The sequence below is a fragment of the Portunus trituberculatus genome, unplaced genomic scaffold (genome assembly GCF_017591435.1).
Source record: "Portunus trituberculatus isolate SZX2019 unplaced genomic scaffold, ASM1759143v1 PGA_scaffold_344__1_contigs__length_18653, whole genome shotgun sequence".
Lineage (NCBI taxonomy): Eukaryota > Metazoa > Arthropoda > Malacostraca > Decapoda > Portunidae > Portunus > Portunus trituberculatus.
The window spans coordinates 1,293-10,000 of record NW_025541512.1 but is presented as its reverse complement, the minus strand read 5'-3'; the positions used below and the strand labels follow the sequence as shown (position 1 = coordinate 10,000).

The following is an 8,708-nucleotide window of genomic DNA, read 5'->3' as shown; positions in this document are numbered from 1 at the left end:
TTCCAATCTTCCCTTGTACCTAAGAGTAGCTTTTACTAGTCTTTCCTAAAAGTGCTCCATCCCATTTCACTTCTCAGAGCTTCTACTGCTGTGTACCTCGGTGCGTTCAGTGCCACTCTACCTATTCTATTCTATTCTGTCCTACTTCTAGCTTGTCAATTTCACTTTCATTCCATGGCATCACATCTATACCATACATTATACTGGGCACAGCCACACTCTTCCACATTTGTCTCAGCACATCATATTTACTTGTTCATGTTCTGTCTGCACTCCCCAATCGTTATACCCACTGATTCACTAAATCTGTCTTCTCATTCTTTGTCTTTTCACACCCACTTGGACTCACCCACACCCCCAAGTACTTATATTCTCGTGCCTGATTCAACTCATTCTCTCCAATTCTCCATACTGCATTTTTCATCCTCACACCTATTCACTATCATCACCTTACTTTTTCACTACTAACCCTAACTCCAAAGTCTCTCCTATATCCATCCACAACATCCAACATACTCTGCAACTCAACTGCTGACTCACTCATGACCACTACGTCATCTGCATAAAGGAGCTCCCCTATCTTATCATTCCCCACTCTTACTCCTGCATTCTTTATCTTGATCTTGATCTTGATGCTACAGATGGCTCAGGATCGCTCCGGAGTCGCTTGAATGAAGGAGAAGAATGTACCGGAATAAAGAAGAGAAGACACCCAACAGGCGAGATCATGTATGAAATAAGGCTGTATGAATGTGAGAGGATGGGGCATTGGAAAACTCGAGGATGTATGTAAGGAGCTGAATGAGTGGAACCTAGATATGGTAGGAATAACTGAGACGCACTTGAGGGATGCAGTGCAAATGGAAGGGGACGAATATGTGATGATAGGAAAGGGAGGCAGAAAACAGGAAAGGTTAGGAGAGGGCGTAGCACTGCTCCACAGAAAAGTGAGGAACCTGAGAGTGGAAGAACTTGATGTAGGAGACAGTGTGGAAAGTGAGGATGTGTTAGCGGCCCGAGTGGAGTATATGAATGAGTGTGGTAGAGATGAGAGGTTAGTGGAAGTGGTAGTGTACATGACAGTGGAAGGTGATAGAGCAGTCAGGGACAATAGCAGGAAGTATGGTGTGTTGAAGAAGATTGTGAGAGAGCATGCTAGGGAGAAAGTGATTGTTATAGGATATATGAATGCTCATGTAGGTGTTTTAGGTTAACAAATGAATAGGAATGGCGAGATGCTTGGTGAGTTTGTGAATGAGATGGAGCTGGAGAACCTAAATGAGACCCTGGCAGAAGGACGAGTGACGTGGTGTGCTAGAAATAGGGTCTGCGATTGACTATATGCTAGTGAATGGGAGAATGCGTGAGATTGTGGACCGCATGTGGATCGATGAAGATGGAAGGATTGACATTGTCTTGGACCATAACATGCTGGTGCTGGAATGTAAGTTGTATGGAAGAGAAGGAAAGAGTGCAAACACTAAGAGGAGAAAGTGGAGGTTGAGGGATGTAGGATGGAAGAATTTCCAGGTAGACTTGAGTAAGCGAAGCTGGGAGGATGAACGTTTGAATGCTGTGGATGAGATGAATGATAGGTTTGTTGAGAATGTAAATAATGCAGCAGCCAGCCAGATAGGGTATGTGAGAACGAGTGCCAGAAAGCGTGCATGTAAGCCGTGGTGGGATGATGAGATTAAGGATGCCACGAGAAAGAGAAAAGTCTAAATAGGGTATGCAGGCAATTGAGAAAGAGGAGGCATGAGAGTGAGGAGGCACATATGCATGGACAGCATATGTGAATCAGCAACGAGTGGCGAAGTGGGAGATAACACCGTGTAACAAAGCTTTTGTCCTTGAGTTGAAACTTATTTCTTATTTGCTTATGTGTAGAAAACATGAAAAAAAAAATACTTATATTCTTTTCTAATTTTGCTTTTGTGTCCAGGATGACATTTTCTAAATTTACCCATTCTCATAAGGACAAAGTGGCAAATTTGAAGTTTGAATTGAACAAAGTAGATACAAAACGACATATAATGCAATAATAGCATTTATTTATTCTAGAATTACACCAGTGAGACAATAGACACATTAGAAATGAGTAGTTCTTCTAGATTTACGCTTATACTGTAGATTACCTTCACGAATCAGCCCACAAATGTAGTGTTCCATCATGTTTTCATTATAAGACCCTTGGTAGCGGCGTTCAAAGTCCAATATATCCTGGTGGAAGCGCTCGCCCTGCTCCTCAGGACTCTCCAATGTCTTCCTTAAATTCATGAAGATGGGCGTCAAGGATATGGACTTTAAAAGCATAAAGATATTTTCTATGTCACTTAAAAGCATAAAGATATTTTCTATGTACTCATAAGACACAGCTAACGCCTTAGGGTGCCTGTACATACAGCCGATCATAATGGAAGGCAGTTTGCGGCACTGCACAATCACCCACACATCCTCGATACCCGCTAGTCTAATTATATCGTGAGATAGTACATTAGATTTCAGTGTGTCCTTTACATAAATACATGCACCAGCACCACGTCCATTATCACATCTAAAAACAGAGAGAGAGAGAGAGAGAGAGAGAGAGAGAGAGAGAGAGAGAGAGAGAGAGAGAGAGAGAGAGAGAGAGAGAGAGAGAGAGAGAGAGAGAGAGAGAGAGAGAGAGAGAGAGAGAGAGAGAGAGAGAGAGAGAGAGAGAGAGAGAGAGAGAGAGAGAGAGAGAGAGAGAGAGAGAGAGAGAGAGAGAGAGAGAGAGAGAGAGAGAGAGAGAGAGAGAGAGAGAGAGAGAGAGAGAGAGAGAGAGAGAGAGAGAGAGAGAGAGAGAGAGAGAGAGAGAAATTACTAAAGAAAAAAAAACATTACGATGATTATACACACACAAAAAGAAAACAGAAAACAAGGAAAATAAATGCACCAAATATTTTTCCATCACTTACTACCATTACTCATTATTACGATCATTTTTACCACAACACCAAACAATGAAGACCCGAACAAGCCCATGACCAATCAATATATAACCTCCACGGCTTCCTTTCCCCAACAGGTAATGCGATATGGGGTCACACCTGTCCATACCTGCCCTCACCTGTCCATACCCGTCCACACCTGTCCTCACCTGTCCACACCTGTCTTCACCTTACCACACTTGTACACACCTGTCCTGTTTATATCTGTCTATACTTGTCCACACCTTACTTGTCTTATCCACACCTGTCTTCACCTCACCTGTCCTCGTGGCCCACTTATTGACACACACACACACACACACACACACACACACACACACACACACACACAGGACCGGGGTTTGATTCCCCGGCCGGGTGGAGATATTTGGGTGTGTCTCCTTTCACGTGTAGCCCCTGTTCACCTAGCAGTGAGTAGGTACGGGATGTAAATCGAGGAGTTGTGACCTTGTTGTCCCGGTGTGTGGTGTGTGCCTGGTCTCAGGCCTATCCGAAGATCGGAAATAATGAGCTCTGAGCTCGTTCCGTAGGGTAACGTCTGGCTGTCTCGTCAGAGACTGCAGCAGCAGATCAAACAGATAGATATATTTACAGACCACAAAAATATAGAATATTACACTATAATTTTGAACAATTGGGTTATGATCCATATTAAAAACTAAAGAAAATGTGACCATGATAGTAATTAACTCAAAATACACACACACACACACACACACACACACACACACACACACACACACACACACACACACACACACACACACACACACACCTATCACTGGAAAATCGAACCAATAACAGGTGAACAATAAAGAACAGTGGCGAGCCAGTGAGCCAATGAGAAAAGGACACATACACACATACATACATAAAAATAACATAAACAAAGGAATTATGACTTATGGTAAGAAAGAGTAACAAGAGAAGTAAAACTCTGAATAAGAAAGTAAAAGTGAAAATAGCATAGAGGAATTATGTCTAAGGGTAAGAAAAACAAAATGAAAATAACGTAAACAAAGGAATTATAGCTAAAGGTGAGAAAAAAGACAACGAAAGTAAAAATATGAATAAAAAAAGTGAAAATGAAAATAGCATAGAAGAATTATGACTAAGGGTAAGAAAAAGAACAATAAAGATAGAAACATTATTAACTCCTTTAGTACTGGGACGCATTTTTATTTTGAGTTTTGGGTGTGATTAGACGATTTTATTGACATTAGGAAAGATTTATGGAGCTCACAACATTAATGGCCAGAGTCTTCACTATTTTAATCCCCACGGAAGTTCCTGAAGCTGTATAAAATCACCAAATAGTAAGCAGAATGAATATGGAAACATGTCCTGTACTGAAGTGTTAAAAAAAAAAAAAAAAGAATATTGATTAGGGCAACAAAACTGAAAACAAAGTAGATGCCTGAAAAAAATAATAGGTAGAAAAATGAATGAATAACAAATAAGAAGGAAGAGAAGACGCCAATAACGAAAGAGAATATCCGTAAGTACGAGAAGAAGAAGTAAGAGGAAACAAAAAGACAAAGACAAAGAAGTGGGCATGTCAAGTGAAAATAACATAAATAATAGTAACAATAGATAAATAGCAAGTGAGAACTAACACAAGATTCTAAAACAGTAAAAGAGAAGACGCATAATAAAAAGAGACCAAAAGGTAGAGAAGAAGAAAAGAAAGCCTCAAAATAATGTAAATAATAGAAGAAAATAAGTAGATAGCAAATAAGACTCAAGGAGGATATTTTAACGAGTACTGTAGGATTGAGAGAGAGAGAGAGAGAGAGAGAGAGAGAGAGAGAGAGAGAGAGAATTAGAGAGAGAAATGACACATAACTATATAAGCAATAGGAATGAGATTAACAAAGAGAACATCCAATCCAAATTTGGAGAAGAGGTAAGAACTAACAACAAGAGTAATAGACATAAAAAAAAGTAAAAATATAAATAAGTAAGAGAAAAAAGTAAATAAATAGCAAATAATACTGACATCTCTCTCTCTCTCTCTCTCTCTCTGGTTCATTTTTCCTCACCGCTAACCTTGTCACGAATACTCTGCGTGACGTCACCCTTGATGTCCCTGCCCACCCACACCCGCCTCCACACACCCTGTCCTCTCGTACCCCCCTCCTCCTGCCCTCGCTCACCGCCCCCGTGTGCCCGTGATTAGTCTGCGCCCGGGGAGCGAAATTTTTTTTTCCCAAACGATTTGGAGTGTGGGGGCGGGGCTTAAGTGATGCGTGTGTAGAGAAAACGAATTTTATGGTTAACTTAATGATAATATTTTATTAACAATCACACTCTCTCTCTCTCTCTCTCTCTCTCTCTCTCTCTCTCTCTCTCTCTTGATTATGGAATGTATATCTATAACTAAATGAAGGGTTCTCAACTTTGGGGTAGACGTATCTCCTGTGGTAGACTACTGGAGAGGAATTCTGTGGATACGTGACAGGTAATACAATAGTCACTCTTGCTAGTTTTCTATAGATCGCGTCGTTTCTCACGCGTACGAAACAGGTACCGTCATCACAAGCACGACTGTTAACACGCAGATATCAAAAGATTTCCTTCTCTCGTGTGTCATACTTTGAAGGTATGTTTCAAACACTCTTACTTTATATCTTATGTGTAGCCCACTCATTATGTTCATAGTCACAGTATTAAGAGTTCCACTCCACAAGAAGTCTCAATGCAATAGGGTTTTGTGTGGGGTTTGGTGGTCATGAATGACACTTAACAACATTACGTGAGCATATCAGCATCACCTCAGTCATTTAGTTTGAATTTTTTGTGCACAATAATACCTACTTCAGCACCCGAGCTGTAGCAAACCAATCTGCATTCTTTCTGCCTATGTAATACGTATATGTAGCTATACTTTCACGTGTAATTTTATTTATCACATTTGTAAGTATGGTAGACTAAAATGCCTGAAACCAATTTAGGTTTCGAGCATGGAGAATTGTTAAATCAAGAGCAGGTACCGTCATCACAAATAAGACATCAGAAAATTTCCTTCTCTCGTGTGCCATGCCTTGAAAGGTACGTTTCAAACAATTTTACCTTATATCTCAAATGTACTCATTAAGTTTATTAGTCATAGTATAAGAGTTCCACTCCAAGTGGTTGTTTTCTTATATATATATATATATATATATATATATATATATATATATATATATATATATATATATATATATATATATATATATATATATATATATATATATATATATATATGTCACATCGTATGTATTTGGTTATAATTAATATACCCAACCAAAACTTATTATCCAAATCATGTAAATCAGACTGATTAAAACAACTTTTGAAGTGATAGCAGGGGCGAATCTAGGGGTGGGGTTCAACCCTTCCCCTCTCAGCAATTCCTTTGATGGAACATTGGGGGTAAAATACCACATGATTTTTGGCAAGGGGAAATGTGTTATTTCAGAGAGAGAGAGAGAGAGAGAGAGAGAGAGAGAGAGAGAGAGAGAGAGAGAGAGAGAGAGAGAGAGAGAGAGAGAGAACATGGTATGCTTGTAGGTGGTGAAGTAGAAGTGGCTGGACACTGGAGTATGGAAGAATCATCTAAAATTTTTAAGTCTCCTCTCAGGGAAATCAGTCGGTCGGGAAAAGCTTCTCTCAGGAATCCCATTGAAATGCGTGCAATGTGGGCTGTGGCCCCATCTTGCTGGAACCACACGTTTCCATTATCCAGGTCCATATTAATGAGAGCAGGCATAGAAAAACTCCTGAGCATTGTCACATAGCGTTCTGAAGTCACTGTTACGGCACCACCGTTTTCTTGGAAAAAGTAAGGGCCAATGATCCCTACTCTTGACACTTAAACTGGCCTGCGCGCTCACCTGATTTAGCCCCCTGTGATTATTTCCTGTGGGGATATCTCAAATCCCTGGTGTATAACGACCGTCCACAGACCCTGGAAGACCTACAGAACGCCATCCGAACTGAAATAGCCAATATACCGCTCAACATGCTGGAGAGAGTAGACCAAAGCTTCCGAAATCGTCTGAATCAGTGTATTGACAATGGAGGTGGACATTTAAAAGATATTGTCTTTAAAACAGTGTAAAAGTAAATCTCCCATGTTGTGTGAAAGGCATAAAAGAAGAATAAAGAATTGTGAAGTGTGAACAGGTTTTTATTTCATTCTCAAATCGGGAAGTATCCGCGCCCACCCTGTGTATATATATATATATATATATATATATATATATATATATATATATATATATATATATATATATATATATATATATATATATATATATATATATATATATATATATATATATATATATATATATATATATATATATATATATATATATATATATATATATATATATATATATATATATATATATATATATATATATATATATATATATATATATATATATATTATATATAAAGCTTGTTTAATTCATAAATTATATAGATATGAGAGAGAGAGAGAGAGAGAGAGAGAGAGAGAGAGAGAGAGAGAGAGAGAGAGAGAGAGAGAGAGAGAGTCTGTGTGTACGTGCGAGTAATGTGAGTCTGTCGTAGTTACTCTTCCTATCCACCCGTTTTCTTTTCTGGTAAACATGATCACCCCCTTCCTTTCCTGTTCCCTTCATCCAACCAACCACCCAGCCACCACCCACCCAGCATCCCCGTGACGTCACTGGGGCGCAGAACTCGGAAAGCAGGATAACCCTGTATTCTCTTAATACTGGGATAGTCTTTTTTCCCCTTCGTCTCATATTGTTTGTACTGGACTCTCATATCAGTGGCACACAGAACACAAAGCTGAACTCACACCCTCGTTGTTGCTGTTGTTTTTTGTGTACATACAAACGAAGAATATCTTACGGTGGTGAGAATGAGTCAAAAGTCAGACACTTGGACGGTCAGTGGGAAGATGAGAGAGAGTATTGAGGCAGCAGAGATGTGGTTTACCAGGAGGCGAGGTTAACTACTGAGAGAGCAATGGAGAGGCCTGGCACTGGTGATCACGGTAAGGACTAGACAGTGACGATGTGTGAGGCACCAGAAGAATGCTAAGAATGGTTTGAGTGGCGAGGTTAACTACTGAGAGAGCAATGGAGAGGCCTGGCACTGGTGATCACGGTAAGGACTAGACAGTGACGATACCAGAAGAATGCTAAGAATGGCTTGGGTGGTTAAATAATGCGAGAGCAGTGGATAGGTCTGGCATTGGAAGGGAACCAGTGAGTTCTAGAGGCAGAGTGACAAGATTTCTACATGATTAACTCGAGAATCACTCTTGAAGACCTGTAGGTTTTCAAGACTGGAGGTGAACTGATATTGGTCACCGAGGAGGAAGGGAGAACCAGGATTCATTATTATCTGTTATTCATTTCTTGTTTCATCATCTTGTTTACACACATTTTCAATTAATCTTGCTCTCATTTCATTTTCGGGAATGTAAAGGAAAACCACTACCACCACCGCCACCGCTGTCAACACAACACAACACAACACAACAACAACAATATCAACATCAACAACATCTATAACGAGAACAACATCAACAACGGTAACTGTAAAGATGATGAAAATATTACTAGTAATAATGATAATGAATGATAATGATAATAATGGCAATAATAATAATAATAATAATAATAATAATAATAATAATAATAATAATAATAATAATAATAATAATAATAATAATAATAATAATAATAA

The 8,708-nt window shown here is 39.2% G+C and overlaps 1 long non-coding RNA gene across 2 annotated transcripts; it reads left to right on the top strand.

Annotated features, from left to right (window-relative positions):
- Positions 1 to 5,181: 5,181 nt before the first annotated feature.
- LOC123500501 lies at positions 5,182 to 6,981 on the top strand. 2 transcript variants are annotated; one of them, XR_006673346.1, is made up of 3 exons: positions 5,182 to 5,577; positions 5,930 to 6,026; positions 6,925 to 6,981. It is a non-coding gene; the product is annotated as an uncharacterized LOC123500501 (long non-coding RNA). The 2 variants fall into 2 exon arrangements; XR_006673345.1 differs by lacking the exon at positions 6,925 to 6,981 and adding an exon at positions 6,531 to 6,720.
- The last annotated feature ends 1,727 nt before the right edge of the window (positions 6,982 to 8,708 follow it).